This window comes from Apodemus sylvaticus, chromosome 7 (assembly GCF_947179515.1).
Source record: "Apodemus sylvaticus chromosome 7, mApoSyl1.1, whole genome shotgun sequence".
Taxonomy (NCBI): Eukaryota; Metazoa; Chordata; class Mammalia; order Rodentia; family Muridae; genus Apodemus; species Apodemus sylvaticus.
The window spans coordinates 102,219,116-102,234,942 of NC_067478.1; the positions used below are offsets into that span (position 1 = coordinate 102,219,116).

At 43.2% G+C, this 15,827-nt stretch overlaps 1 long non-coding RNA gene across 2 annotated transcripts in view; it reads left to right on the forward strand.

The window, feature by feature from the left end:
* The window catches only part of LOC127689279 (uncharacterized), a 47,375-nt gene extending 34,814 nt beyond the window's left edge, over window positions 1-12,561 (forward strand). For both annotated transcript variants that reach the window (XR_007978874.1, XR_007978875.1), the window contains 2 exons: window positions 10,402-10,558; window positions 11,662-12,561. This is a non-coding gene — a long non-coding RNA (uncharacterized LOC127689279). The remainder of the gene's footprint in view (window positions 1-10,401; window positions 10,559-11,661) is intronic.
* Window positions 12,562-15,827: the final 3,266 nt, after the last annotated feature.

The window sequence follows — 15,827 nt, forward strand, 5'->3', positions numbered from 1 at the left end:
CTGGACCCCAGTAGGGGAACAATTTTGATTATTTTGCTAAATAGATATAATTTTAATTGTATACTAAAAATTATACACGCAATATTAAAATGGAAAGGATATATGAGATCTGATCAATCATGAGTTACCATACTTTTTTTCTCTTGCTATTGATCTGGGAAACTAAATCGTAGAGCTCTTTGTTGCCCTTTAATGAAATCTCTGGCAAATGTCATTGATTTTTCTGGCTACTCTGACCACAAAAAGCCATTCTAGTTTATGAATTAAAATATGTAATTTCGGGGCTGGTGAGATGGCTCAGTGGTTAAGAGCACTGACTGCTGTTCCAGAGGTCCTGAGTTCAATTCCCAGCTACCACATGATGGCTCACAACTATCTGTAATGGGGGGTCTCATGCCCTCTTCTGGTGTGTCTGCAGACAGCTGCAGTGCACTCACATACTTAAAATAAATATAAAAAAAATGTAATTCCAAAAAATAAAAATCTAGTTCTAAGTAATAGTCAAAGCTTCCAGTCTCACTGTGCTGGCTAGTCTAAAGTCAGCTTGGCAGAAATTGGAGTTGTTGGAAAGGTGGGAACCTCTGTGAGGAGATTGTATCATCTGTAGGGCATTCTCCTAACTAGTGATTGTTGGGGGGAGGGCCCGGCCCATTGTAGGTGGTGCCATCCCCAGGCTGGTGGTCCTGGGTTCTAGAAGGGAAAGCAGGCTGAACAAGCCACAGGAAGCAAGGCAACAAGGGCCCTCCTCTGTGCCCCTTTCTCTCACCAGCTTCTGCCGTCAGGATCCTGCTCACTTTGAGTTCCAGTCCTAACTTCCTTTTCCTTCAGCAATGAACTCTGTTGTACAAGTGTAAGCTGAACAAACCTGTTGATGCCCGGGTTTCTTTGGTCATAGTGTTTCATCGCAGCAGTAGTGACCCAGTTAAGTCACAGACGTAGAGTGCCTTCTGCCTGTGGCAGGTGGAAGGCGGAATGGCGCTGAGGGTGCAGCATGTGTACCGCTTTCCCTGACTGGGCCTTTCGCCCCCTCACTGAGCTCCTGGTGTGACCTCTGACTCCTTCAGGGGAAGCTGAAGCAGCGAATGGGAGAGGAGCAATGGGAACTTCTGTTCTCACGGTCCAGCCCTGTTACTGCCTGGTATCTAAATATCCTGTAATAAGGCATTTCTTTTCTTTTTTTTTCTTTTTTTAGTTTATTGGATTTGCTTTTTTCAAGACAGGGTTTCTCTGTATAGTCCTGTCTGTCCTGGAACTCACTCTGTAGACCAGGCTGGCCTCGAACTCAGAAATCCGCTTGCCTCTGCCTCCCAGAGTGCTGGGATTACAGGCGTGCGCCACCACCACCCGGCTGATAAGGCATTTCAAAACTGAACTATTCTAGCTTTGGGCCCTTTTGCACGCTTTTTTATTTTTAACACCCATTTTCCATTTCTGAGATTCTTTTTTTTTTTTTAAATTGAGGTTATTTTATGTATATGAGGTGTATATACACCTGGGTGCCAGAAGAGGGTGTCAGATCTCATTACAGATGGTTGTGAGCCACCATGTGGTTGCTGGGATTTGAACTCAAGACCTTCGGAAGAGCAGTCAGTGATCTTAACCGCTGAGCCATCTCTCCAGGCCTAATTTCTGAGATTCTTTACCTGCTATTTCATTCAAAGCAGGATAGTATATTTCTCCTCTCTGGTACTTGGGGGTCCACCTTCGTGCATATTTCTAGTTTTTGTTTTGCTTTGTTTTGTTTATTTTTTTTAAGTAATCCATGTTCTCTAGTTGTAAGATAACTCCACTGTGAGCCAGAGGTGGTGGCACACGCCTGTAATCCCAGCACTCTGGGAGACCAGCCTGGTCTACAGAGTGAGTTCCAGGACAGCCAGGGCTACACAGAGAAAAAAAAAAAAGATAACTCCATTGTGGCAATATTCTAGATTTCCCCAGTGCCTTTCTTTTTTTTTTTTGTTTTTTGTTTTTTTTTTTTTTTTTTTTTGTTTGTTTTGTTTTTTGTTTTTTGGATTTGTTTTTTTCGAGACAGGGTTTCTTTGTGTAGCCCTGGCTGTCCTGGAACTCACTCTGTAGACCAGGCTGGCCTCGAACTCAGAGATCCGCCTGCCTCTGCCTCCCAGAGTGCTAGGATTACAGGCATGCGCCACTACTGCCTGGCCCCCAGTGCCTTTCTATAGTTAGTCTCTCACCTAGTATACTCCTCAGACATTACACACTTTCTACACACTCTCCAGGGTATGCTATGGAAGAGGGGCTTAAGGAGTGCCTTGGTTACTTTTCTGTTGTTGTGAGAAAATACCCTGGCTAAAGCAACTTAAGGAAGGGTTTGCTTTGGCTCACAACTTGAGGTATCTTCAATCATTGCAGGCAAATCAGGGCAGGAGGACTTTGAAGCAATTGGTCATATTCTATCAAAATAAAGACAGAGAGAAAGGGCCCACTGTCCAAGATCTAGCCAGGGAATGGCATATTCCCACAATCCCTCTTTAATGCCCAAAGGCCCACATCCCAGCTCTTTCAGTCAGTGCTCTTAACCGCTGAGCCATCTCTCCAGCTCCCAACACATATATTCTTATAATCTCTGTGTGTGTGTGTATGTGTGTGTAAGGACTTTAAAAAAGAGAAAGATGGGCTAAAGAGATGGCTCAGCAGTTAAACATTGACTGCTCTTCCAGAAGTCCTGAGTTCAATTCCCAGCAACCACATGGTGGCTCACAACCATCTGTAAAGGGATTTAATACCCTCTTCTGGTGGGTCTGGAGACAGCAGCAGTGATGGTATATATATATATATATATATATAAAAAGTCTTGTTAAAAAAGAGTGGAGAGAGAGAGAGAGAGAGAGAGAGAGAGTGTGTATTGCACACACAGTAGGACTACAGCCACCCAACAAAAGGAAGGGCAATGGAGATGTTTGCACAAGAGGCCTCAATTGCATTTGCAATGTTTAATTTTTGAAAAATCCTGAGGAAAATCTCTACATATCTCTTGTCTTGGTGAAGTGGCTGAATTTGGTTCTGGGGCCATTAGTGCACATGCTGAGAGTCACTATTACAAAAATATCTGAAATAATCAACCGAGTAAGCAGGTTTATTTGGCTCACGGTTCAGTTTCCAGTCACCTGACCCTGTTGCTCTGTGCTTGGGTCAGCATCGTGCATCATGGTGGGAAGGCATGGCAGAAGAGACCTGTGGTCTCCTAGCTGTCAGGAAACAGACAGAAAGAAGGGTAGGGCTCCACTCTCCTTTCCAGACCATGCCAGTGAAGACCTAACTTTATGAGGTCCCAACTCTTAGAATACCCAATGGCATAAGGTGTGGTGGACCATGCATTAACACGTGGGCTTACATGTTATTGTATTTTGATGTGTTTGAGTGTTTGGCTTGCATGTATGTTTGTGTACCACATGCATCCTCGGTGTCCACAGAGACCAGAAGAAGGCATCAGATCCTCTGGAACTGGAGTTATCAGTGATTGTGAACTGCCATTGGGGTTGGAATCTGTACAAGTGCTGTTAACTGCCGAGCATTTCTGCAGCCCCAACACAGACGTTTGAGGGCTCCTTTCAAATACAGATGAAATCAGTGAGCTTTGAACAACTTGTTTGGCTAGAAGCTCTTCACGACTTCTTAGAGTCCCTACAGAGGACACAGGAACCACTTAGAAGGAGCTCCCATGAGTCAAAGGGTGACAAAGTGCTTCTAAAGATATCCTGCCCTATAACATACACAAAGAGCAAGCTCATAACATACACAAAGACCACCGATGTCGCAGGATTTTCCCTGTCCAATTGCATTAGTGCAGAGGAGGCCTGTGATTGGACAGGGAAAAGGGAGGTGGAGCTAAGAGTTGCAGAAACAGGGAGCATCTCAGGGTAGGAGAAGGAAGATGGCGGTGGGGCCATGGACCCATGAGGCGTTTACCAACCACAAGTAGTTGTGATATCTTAAGGTTAGGATAAAGCTTTGATCATTATTAATTGGTTCTGAAATTATTGTACTGACTTCTTGTAAATTGTGATATTATTGATACATGAATCTAATTGGTTAATTAAGTTTTAAGAGTCTTGATTTTACCATGCGGTGACCAGGTGCAGTGAGGGCTAGCTGGGGAGAGTAGCTCGGTGAGATTTCACCGGTGCCAGCACTGGCGCAGGAACGCACGGGTACAGGAACGCACCGGGGCGCAGGAACGTTCCGGCTCATATTTCCCCGCAACACACTGGTCCAAACACCCAGCTCCAAACAACTAACGACTTGTTGAAGGCTGATAGGATAATTCCTTTTTTTTAAATCCTGGAAGTAAATAACGAATGAGGAAACACTTATTTTTATTTTTCTTTGTTATAATTTTCAGAACTACATAGCTGATGTATATAGATCCTGTCTATATAGAACAACTGTAATTGATAAATGTAAAAGAAATGATGCAATGTTTTAAATTCATAATTTTCAATTTATAATGAAAAAAACGATTGATAATAGTTGACAGGCAATGTTTATTAGCGTCTAGGGACTGGAGAGATGGCTCAGCAGTTAAGAGCACTGACTGCTCTTCCAGAGGTTCTGAGTTCAATTCCCAGCAACCACATGGTGGCTCACAACCATCTCTAATGGGATCAGATGCCCTCTTCTGGTGTGTCTGAAGACAGCTACAGTGTACTCATATATATAAAATAAATAAATAAATTTTGTAAAAAATCATAAGAAAAAAAAAGAGTCTAAAACCCTTAGCTGTAGTAGACATGGAGAACATCAAGAGTCAGACACCCCATCTTAGCCTTCTTTAAAGTATCACATTACATAAAAATGTCATGTGCCTCTTGATATGATGTGGCAGCAGTTGTTTCTCTTGTGATATTTTTTTGACTAAACAATCGAACTTCATTTCTTAAAGGCTTTTGGACTTGCTTTTATCTTACATAAAATGTGAGGGATAAAAGAATGATCTAGATGACAACGATATAATCAGCTAAACTTAAATTTGAGGCGGAGCACTACAGACCCTTAGTAGGGAACTCAGAGTAGAGTCTCCTCCAGTGGAGAGGGCCCGGCTCGGAGCTCAAAGCGGGCTGGGTCCATTGTGGAGGAAGTACTCCTGAGATGCCAGAGACTTTTGGATGAAGGTTCCTACTCGCAAGGGAGCCACAGGGATTATTATTATTATTTATTCAGAATGCCTAATAAGGTTGATGTGACTGGGGGACTTGGGGACTGCTTAACTCTGAGGCCTTCAGGAGATAAAGAAACACAGCCACTTAGCATGTTATCCTTAAAAAGTCCAGGCAGGAGATCTCTTTTCTTCTAGGCTGATATCTGATACTGTCAGTCCCCTAAGTTTTCTTTCTCTAACCTGTAGAAAGACTGCCAAAGGAGTTTCAGGGCCAAGCCCAGAGGTGGCAATAGCAACTATCTGCGTCCTGAGTATTTATCAGCAACTGCTGTTCACACAATCAAAGTTGTGCAAACATTTCCCAGAAGTTTCCTTGAGCAGGGCTTAGTCTGCAAGCTTAGCAATGGCCGTTGTACTGTTGTGGTCCAGGAACACGCTCGAGCACCGGTCTGCTCTGTCCCTGGGGGTGGCCTCTGATCTTTTCGGTATGATGGCTGATAGGGCCTGGAGGGTTGTGTTTTTTCCTCTGGTCATTTTTCAGAGGAACAAGATTGATGCCCAGCCTTAGATTGTCCTTTGGTAGGGTCTGAAACAAGTTTAGGCAGCTATAAACCAAAGACATCCAGTGATGTCCAGAGGGATAGAGACTCTTCCATAAAGCTATTTTTCTTCTGCTTCTTTAAAATCAATAACTTTCTATATGCCTACTGCATGCATAATTTCCTCCTTCCCTCTCACCCCTCCTTAAGTTCATGACTTCTTTGGAACTGAACAGTCTATCAGATGAAGACCCTGCAGGGGTCTGATTCTCCATCTCAGTAGCCATAGTGTCCCACCTGCAGGATTTTCTGGTATAATAGTGGCATAAAAGCTTTGGGAGTAGCCAATTAATATCTGACTGGTTTAAGGCCCAGTCCATGAGATGGAACTCATGCCTGACACTGTTCTGGTGACCTGAGACTAGATTGCCCAGGGACCTGGGGAAAGCCAAATACTATTGTTCTGCTAAGGAAATGTAGCAATAAAATAACTCATAATAGCATTCTTCTATTGTGGTGGTTTGAATAGGAACAGGCCCTATAGGGTAATAGATTTGAATGCTTGGCCATTAGAGAGTGTTGCTATTAGATGTGGCCTTGTTGGAGTAGGTGTGGCCATATTGCAAGAAATGTGTCACCAGAGGTGGGTCTTGAGGTTTCAAACGCTCAAACCAGGCCCAGCCCAGCATCTCTCTCTTTCCTGCTGCCTGCCAATCCAGATGTAGAACTCTCAGCTACTTCTCTAGAACCATGTCTACCTGTGTGCCTCCATGCTTCCCACCAGGACAGTTATGGACCAAATCTCTGAATCTGTAAGCTAACCTCAGTTAAGTGTTTTCCTTTGTAATAGTTGCTGTGGTCGTGATGTGTCGTCACAGCAACAGAAACCCTAACTATACTTATCAATCAGTGTCTTGCTCAGCCATCATCAGAGACGCTTCCTCCTGCAGTAGACAAGAGCAAATGCAGAAACTCACAACTGGACAAAGCAGAAAGGGAGAGATCTTGGAACACTCAGACTTCAATGAGCTGTCTCCAAAATACCTCCCCCTCAGTGCTCAAAGAACGTCGTGGAACGGGAGCTTGAGAGATTGGGAGAACCAGTGGAAATGGAAGAAAGCCCGAAACTGGACCTTTTAGACACAAAGGGCTGATGCGCTACAAATCCACAGAGACTGTGGCAGTATTCACAGGGTCTGCACAGGTCTAAGCCAGATGGGGGCTCAGCACTGGGTGGGAAAGTGGACACAGCCCTCATTCCTAACCCAGAAGCCATCTCCAATTGATAGCTGCTCACAAAGGAAAAACTAGTTCTAGCCAGTAGAGTCTCTCTGGGTGTCTTAGTTAGTGTTTTACTGCTGTGAACAGACACCTTGACCAAGGCAAGTCTTATAAATAACCTTTAATTGGTGCTGGCTTATAGGTTCAGTCCATAATCATCGAGGCAGGAAGCATGGCAGCATCCAGGCAGGCATGATGGAGCAGGAGCTGAGAGTTCTACATCTTCATCTGAAAGCTGCTAGCAGAATACTGGCTTCCAGGTATCTAGGAGTAGGGTCTTAAAGCCCATACCCACAGTGACACACCTACTCCAGCAAGGCCACACCTCCAAATAGTGCCACTCCCTGGGCCAAGCATATACAAACCATCACACTGTGTATACAAATCAAACTCATGGGTGGGCCCCATGCCCAGCGATATGGCCACCTCAAGACAGACACAATAATATTTTTGGAAGGTACTCATGATACTTTGTAAGGACATTAAAAAAAAACTTACTTATATCTTATGGTTTTAAATTTTTGTGTTGTATGGGATTACCATGTGTGTAAGTGTATGTGTCTCTGTATTTTTTTTTTTTAATGCTTTTGCAGAGTACTTGAGTTAGGTTCCCAGTACCCACAGGGTGGCCCATAACCTCTTGTAACTCCAGTTTCAGGGGATCTGACCTCTTCTGGCTTCCTTGGGCACTGTACACACAGGGAAAAACATTTATACACATAAGTGAAAATTAAATACAATGAAATGTGCAGGGCATAGCAGCAACAAGAGGGAGGCTGTGGTAATGAAGGGTCTGGGAATCAGAACGTTTTGCCGCTGAAAGCAGTTGTCTCTGTTGTACAGGTTCTCCAGTTCTGCCTAGCAGGTCCTCATACTACCTGCCATGTCGACTTCTGCAGACCGCCTTCCTTTGGGTTGGAACTATATCACACTCCGGGGAAGGACTCCTGAGGCAGGTTGTGCCTGGCGAACCGGCAGTGAAGCTGGTGTCAGCCCAGTGTATTCCCCAAGGGCGGGATTTTGACAAGTTTGACCATGAACTCCATGCAAAGGCAAGCAGGTGGATCCCAGGGCCTTTTATGTTGCCGTCCCATCCCTCTCTCACAACTGAAGTGGCTTATTCCAAATCCCACCCACTGTTTTGCCAAGCCCATCTCTCCACACTCTCCAGATGGATTTCTCTCTGTGGTCAGTTAGGCCACTGTGCGGTTTCCCCTACTGGATTCCCTTTTGTGGTCGGAGGGCAGACATTTTCTTGCCTGCCGCTCCTAGGAATGCGTGTGCGACACAGGAGGGTTTTATTTTACTTCCCTTGAATGGGATGGCAGTCATCCAGCAGGCCTGGGAGCATGTATAAATAGAGGGACACGTAAGCCTGCATTTAATATCCAGAACATAAACCAGCCACCCTGCGTGCTACACCGTCATGTTTTGATTAAAGGCTGCTGACAGCTCCACAGACCATACCGTGAGGCCCGCGGCAAACCAACTAATCCCACTGTGGTAGCCCAGGCAGAGACGGGCATGTTCACTGCCAGGAACAGCTCCTCTCCAGCCGCCAGCAACTCCGAGCTACCTTTGCCTTTTCTACTTCAGCTTCTTGTTACCTCTGACTCTGATCGAAGAGGCCAGGTGAACATGGAAGACTGAACTGTGCATTGAATCCCAAACCATTGTCTTCTTTTATTCTTGACCTCTTGGTGCCAAACAGTTAGTCACTCCTCAGTGTCTCCTGGACTACGGAGCCATTTCAAAGGGGCCCATTGAAAAGTCCACATTTTTATTTGATTTGCCTCCCCTCTCTTTTCCAGTTTCCACACAAGAATATCACTTTGTGGTATATATGGCATAAAGCAGGAATCTTTATTTCTTCAAGTCAGACTCTTTATCAATTACTGCAAACCACCTTTCTTATTGGTAACCATTAAAACTCTAGTGTCTGTGTAGGGTCTGTTTCCCAAGATCGTGTGTCATCACTGTACTGGTCACATCCTCTGGTTTAATTCTCTCCTTCTCTGCTAGTGAAAGCATTTCCGTCCTCCCAGGCCTTCATGGCTCTCCCCATTCCTGTGTGTCTTCCTCACGATCGCATGGATTGTTTCCTAGTATTTGCTCAGTGACTAATTTATTACATACCATATTTTCTTTATCACCTTGTCTGCTGATTGCAGCAGATAGATTTTAGATTGGAATATAGATCTCTTGTGGATTAGAATCTCCAGAAGGAAGGGGGGGGGGTGTCTGTGTGTCTTTGTAACACAGCGATGAGCAGTATGTTTGTTGTTTGGTAACAATCCACTTTTTTTTTCTGGATTTGGTTTTTTCAAGACTGGGTTTCTCTGTATAGCCCTGGCTGTCCTGGAACTCACTCTGTAGACCAGGCTGGCCTCGAACTCAGAAATCCGCCTGCCTCTGCCTCCCAAGTGCTGGGATTACAGGCGTGAGCCACCACGCCTGACTCACTTTTTTTTTTTTAAATATATATTTATTATATGTAAGTACACTGTTGCTGTCTTCAGACACACTAGAAGAGGGCATTGGCTCCCATTACAGATGGTTATAAGCTACCCTGTGGTTGTTGGGAATTGAACTCAGGACCTCTGGAAGAGCAGTCAGCCTCTGAGCCATCTCTCCAGCCCAACTATCCACTTTTGAAAAAACAAAACAACAACAACAACAACAAAAACAGAATTCTGAGTACTTGTTAGTGAATCCAGTGAAATTTCAGGGAAATTCTGTCTCAATCCTTGGGAGCTGGGGTATGTAATAGTAATTCAAGTTATTCTGAGGAATCCAAGGGAGCCCAGAGAACATCAAACCCCTGTTGCCCCAGAGCCAACCAGAATGTCAGCTTGGAACTGAGCTTCCAGGTTGGATTGCCTTTAGTGCCTTCTGTTTCTCAGGATTTCATTTTGTGAACTCAGAAGGCTTTATTTATGTGATTGGTGTCCTTTAATAGCCTTTTTTTTTTTTTTTTTTTGGATTTGGTTTTTTTGAGACAGACTTTCTCTGTATAGCCCCGGCTGTCCTGGAACTCACTCTGTAGACCAGATTGGCCTCGAACTCAGAAATCTGCTTGCCTCTGCTTCCCAGAGTGCTGGAATTATAGGCATGCACCACCACCGCCAGGCCTTTAATAGCCTTAATAGTTACTACAGATTGATCAGAGTTAAAAGGCCATGGGCTGACATTTTATTTATTAGATATTAAAGAAAATGTTTGTATAAGAGCATTTATAGCAAATGTAGGGGTTTTGTGTGTGATGCTAAGGTTTGAAACTAGGGCCTTGTGCATGCTAGATAAATGCTTTGTCATTGAGCCAAGCCCCCAGAGCCCCAAATTTAGCCTTTGAAGTAGTGCCTTACATATCTAAATACATCATTCCTGACTGTAACACTTTTTTAAATAGTTGATTTGACTTGTATTTTTTTAAGTATGTGTATATGCGTGTATATCTGTTTACAGGAATGTGGAGCCCCTGGAGGCTGGAGTTATAAGCAGTTGAGAGCTGCTTGACACAGTTGCTGGCAACCAACCTTGAGTCCCCTTCAAGAGAAATAAGTGGCCTTGACCGCTGAGCCATGTCTCCAGTGCCTGGACTCGACTTTGGAAACATTTTAATGTAATTTATAGCTATTTTTGACTAATAAGATGGAGATTCCCATATGGTGTTTCCATTTAGTGTGTTACACACACACACACACACACACACACAGAGAGAGAGAGAGAGAGAGAGAGAGAGAGAGAGAGAGAGAGAGAAGGAATTACTATGTGAACAATGGCAACCTAGCATGAATCTTGTATATGCATATAAAATGGCTTCAAAGATAAAAGAGAATTGTTAGAAATGTATTACATTTGAAAAATAATTCTGGTAGTAATAACGTCCATTCACTGGGTGAGTGCTGGAAACCAAACTTGAGTCCCCTTTGAGAGAAATAAGTATACTTAACTGTTGAGCCGTGTCTCCAATCCCTGGTCTCCATTTTTTGTGGGTCATTAAGTATTCCATCTTAAAAACAAAACCTCACTTGAAGATAAAAACATTCCTGTGAGAGACACTTTTCTTTTAAAAAATGAGTTCTGTTTTAGAGGCAAAAAAGCTGAAGGTTATAACAGGTTATAACCAGGACAGGAATTTGGACTTCTCAGACTCAGAAGTCCACACCCTGTTATAAGCCCCATCATGAAGGACAGACACCAGCTAGCTATAGAGCTGGGTACAGGTGAAAGGTAGCCCAGGGCTGCTCACGTTACAGCTCCAGCATGCCACCTGACTGCCTGAAACAGCTGCTGAGTTTTATGACAAATTAGCAGAGCCATCAGAAGAAGTTTTTAGGAAGGAGAGGGGTTCTAATTCACAGTTGTTCAAACGTTGGTCTTGGCATTCTTTTGTCACATGAACTGGTGACATTAAATATTAAGAAACCTCTAGATGAGCTGTATCAGTACAGGCAAATCAGAGTTCATGTTACTTAGGATGGAATGAGATTTTTTTTTTTTTTGAGACAAGGCTTCATTGCGTAGCCCTGGCTGGCCTGCACCTCACAGATATTCACCTACCTCTGCCTCCTGAGTGGTGGAGTTGAAGAAATGTATGCGTCATCATGCTCAGTGGATGCCATGACTTACTTGTACTTGTGATAACCCATGTCCCGACTCTACTGGAGTGACTATATTTACCCCTAACTTTCTCGTTTTTTTTTTCCTTTAACCCCGCTTTAGTGCTAATTTAGTGCAGTGGCACAAACAATGGATCTCCTGTACAGGAGATGCGATGAGGGACTCCCAATGGGAAGAATGATCCTGAAAACAGGACGAAAGACGGAGGGCTACACAGACATGGACTTCAAGGAAGGATGCAAAGATGACTTCAGTTAGCAAGCTGGAGAGGATTGAATTAAAACGACTATTTATGCGTTAGTGTTGTGGCATCTGGCAGATAGACTTAAAAAGTTTTGGGTACATGGGAATAAGAAGACTTCATTCTAAGAGAGCTAGAGAAAACTTCAGGGAAGAGATGGCATCTGAGCTAATGCTTGAAGTGTGGGCAAGACCCTGACAAATGAGAGAGAAGAAGAGTAGTGGAGAAGCACAAAATAAAAGTGCCCACAGTGGTCAAGATGAAAGTGCGGCTCTTCCGCAGAATTACGGTTCAACTCTCAGCACCCACATAGCAGCTCACAACTATATATAACTCCAGTTACAGGTGATCCAACTGAAGATCTGAGGATCTTGGCCTCCAGTGGTGACAGTTGTCCATGCAGTACATAGACATACATACTTAATAAAAATAACTAAAGAGAAGAAGATGTTATTATTGTTGTTGATGATGATGGTGGTAATGGCGACGTATGTGTGTGTATACTCTGTGGGTATGTGTGAAGGCAAGAGAATAGTCTTTGAGGTCATTCCTCAGATATAATCAACATTCTTTTTAAGACAGGGTCTCTCACTGGTCTTGAGTTTATCAATAGGCTAGGCTGGCTGCTGGACTGGTGGTCTGAGAGATCTATGTATCTCTGCCTCTCAAGCTCTGGCTGGGAATTCAAGGGCACCATACCTAGCTTTTAAAAATGCAGGTTCTAGGGATGCAATTCAGGTCCCCATGCTTGAAGACACATTTTAGTGACTGAGCCAGCTCACTAGCCTAATACTTTAGCTTTAGTACACGATGATACTGCTGAAGGCCTTTGAGCAGGGGATATTTTTTCTGGAGATGTCTCCCTTTGCATATGCAACGTTAGCTGTATGACGTGGTTGGGATATTGCATGTTTATTCTTTCCTGTCCAAAACATCTCTCGCAGGGAAAATGAACTTATGCTGTTATTCCTTTTGGTCCCAACTTCTGTTTGATACTCTGCCATTTCTCATGTCTTTCCTTGGTCATCTTTGGCAAGAGAAAAAAAAAGTATTATATCACTTGTATTTTCTGCTGAGGTTTAAGTCAAGTATTTGCTTTAACAGTCATTATCAGATTTTTTTTTTCCTGGTGAATGCTCAGAATGCTCATGGAGTAGGCAGTTACCATTGTTTATCAGATGAAAACCCAGGTGAGTTTATGAAGAAAAGAATTGGGAATAGAAGCATACAGGCAGAGGTGAGTGAGGGTCAAAGCGTAGATCAGCACACAATGGCTTGAGAGACATCTCAAAATAGAAGGTGCTTCTCTTGGGATTCACACTCTAGGTTTTGGAAGGTAGCCCATCCTTATCATTATTAATTTCCAGAGTTCATATCAGACACCACACCCTGGTGTTAAGCTGCTAACCTCCAGAATCAAGGCCACAGGCACTGGAGAGAATTCCTCTGTCTCAAGATGTGGCTTTGTCGGAATCTTCCATCCAGACATAACACAAAGGGTAAATGTTTCATCTAATCCCATAATTCTGGGATTCTATAAATACTTTGGTTCCTCCCACTCATTTATGCCAGGACACACACACACACACACACACACACACACACACACACACACACAGAGAGAGAGAGAGAGAGAGAGAGAGAGAGAGAGAGAGAGAGAGAGAGAGAGAGAGAAAGGATTCTTTCTTTGGTAGTGGGTAATGATACTATTACTGTTCTCTCTCTCTCTGTCTCTGGCTCTCTCTCTCTCTCTCTCTCTCTCTCTCTGTGTGTGTGTGTGTGTGTGCTTAGAAGCTTAGGTGTCTCTTTGTAGACCTGTTTTCTTCTACTACTTGAAGGAATAAAACCCAAAATAATGTGGACATATCAAGGCATTTCTAGAGCTAGCTTTTCACGACAAAAGTGTGCTCTAGGTTTAGAGGCAGATTTCAGTTCCTAGAGTCAGGAGATCTTTAGAGTTCACCCAGTTTCCCTTGCTATGTGCTATGAATTTACAGTCAAGCCATCAGCAGAGGGCTCCCTCAACCATAGACCCTGGTAGGAGTGCTTGGAAGGCTAACCAGTATGAGTGGGTGAAACTCTGACTGTGAAATTTAAACTTAATATCCCATACAAATCTTAGAAGTGTTCTTTTTATTTCTGTGAAGTACAACATTGATATTTGATAGGTATTGCATTAAATATCTAGATTACTGTGGGTTAATATGGATATCACTAATATTAATTCTTCTAACCCATGAGTAGAAAATACTTTTACATTTGTTGGTATTGTCTTTAATTTGTCAGTATTTAATGGCTTTCACTGTAGAGACCTTTCACCTCCTTGGTTAAATAGAATAAGAATAATTAAAATAAGTTCTTAAACTTTTTTTTTACTATGTTTATTTATTTTTGATGGGTGTGCAGGAATGTGATGGCATGTATGTGGAGGCATTTTGGGTGCTGGGAATTGAACTGGGGTCCTCCTGAAGAACAGCAAGTGCGCTTAACCACAGAACCATCTTTCTAGTCCCCTTAGTTTCTTTCCCTTTCTTCCTTCCTTCTTCCCATCCTTTCTTTCTTAAGGCGATTTGAAATGTGAGCACATTTCTCGATTTTGCATATTTGCTTTGTATCCTGTAACTTTATGTTTATTAGTGCTAACAGCTCTTTTACTAGAGTTGTTAGGGTGTTCTTTCTGTATGAACAAGTCACCCATAAACAAGGACTATTTGATCTCCTTCATTCCAACCTGGATGCTCTCTGATTCTTTCTCTTGTTTAGTTACTCTGGCTAGGACTTTCAGTCCTATGCCGAATGGATGTGGTGAAAGCAGATATTCTTGTCTTGTTCCTGATCGTGAATAACATAACTAAGAGAAATAAGCCTGGCACACAAAGACAAATACTACATGATCTCCCTCATGTGTGGAATCTCAAGAAGCCAAGCTCAGAGGACTATAGACAAGTACAGAGGTTTCCAGATGCTGATGATGGGGGAAATGACCTGTTACAGTCAGATAGGAAGAATACTGTTTGGTGTTGGATTACACAGAAGAGTAACTGTAGTCAACAATACTATGTCATGTAATCCGAAATAGCGAAAAGGGGCTGGGGAGATTGCTTAGTGGTAGAGAGCATATACTGTTCTCCCAGAGGACCAGGTTCAATTCCCAGAAACTGTATTAGGTGGCTCACAACCTCCTGTAACTCCAGCTCCAGGCCAGAGCCTCAGCCAGAACTTCTGTGGGTACCTGTACTCATGTGCACATACTTATAATATTTAACAAACAAAACCACAGTATAGCTAGCTATAAGAGAGGATTTTAAATGTTCTCATTTGTCACAGAAAAGTGACAGATGGTTGAAATGATGGATAAATTAAATGTCCTAAGATGTCCCTTACACTCTATATAAAGTACCAAACACAGCATTGCATGCTCTAAAGATGGCTGTCTTAGTGAGGGTTTTACTGCTGGGAAGACACCATGACCAAGGCAACTCTTATAAGAACATTTAATTGGGACTGGCTTACAGGTTCAGAGGTTCAGTCCATGCTGGAGCATGGCAGCATCCAGGCAGGTATGGGGCAGGTACAGCTGAGGGTTCTACATCTTCATCTGAAGGCAAAAAGAAGACTGGCTTCCAGGCAGCTAGGAGGAGGGTCTTAAAGCCCATACCCACAGTGACATACTCTGTCCAACAAGGCCACACTTACTCCAAGGCCACACCTCTTAATAGTGCCACTCCCTGGGTCAAGCATATTCAATCCACCACAATAACTATTAGTTCAATTAAAAAAACCGTCAAAGTACCTTTATAGAGAACCCATCCAGAAAACAGAGCACTTCAGCAAGAAGATATTTGTCAGCGTTTACATTAAATGACTCTGTTTAAATTCCTGGGTCAAGGTCAGCATGATGTTTATGCTCAGTGCAACACACAGCCAAGTTATCCTTCAAAGAAACCAAGAAGCAGGGCAACTGCTTGACCAACCGTTTAAATGTTTCTGGATGGGCCATTTGGCAGCTTCTAATTATCAAATCACA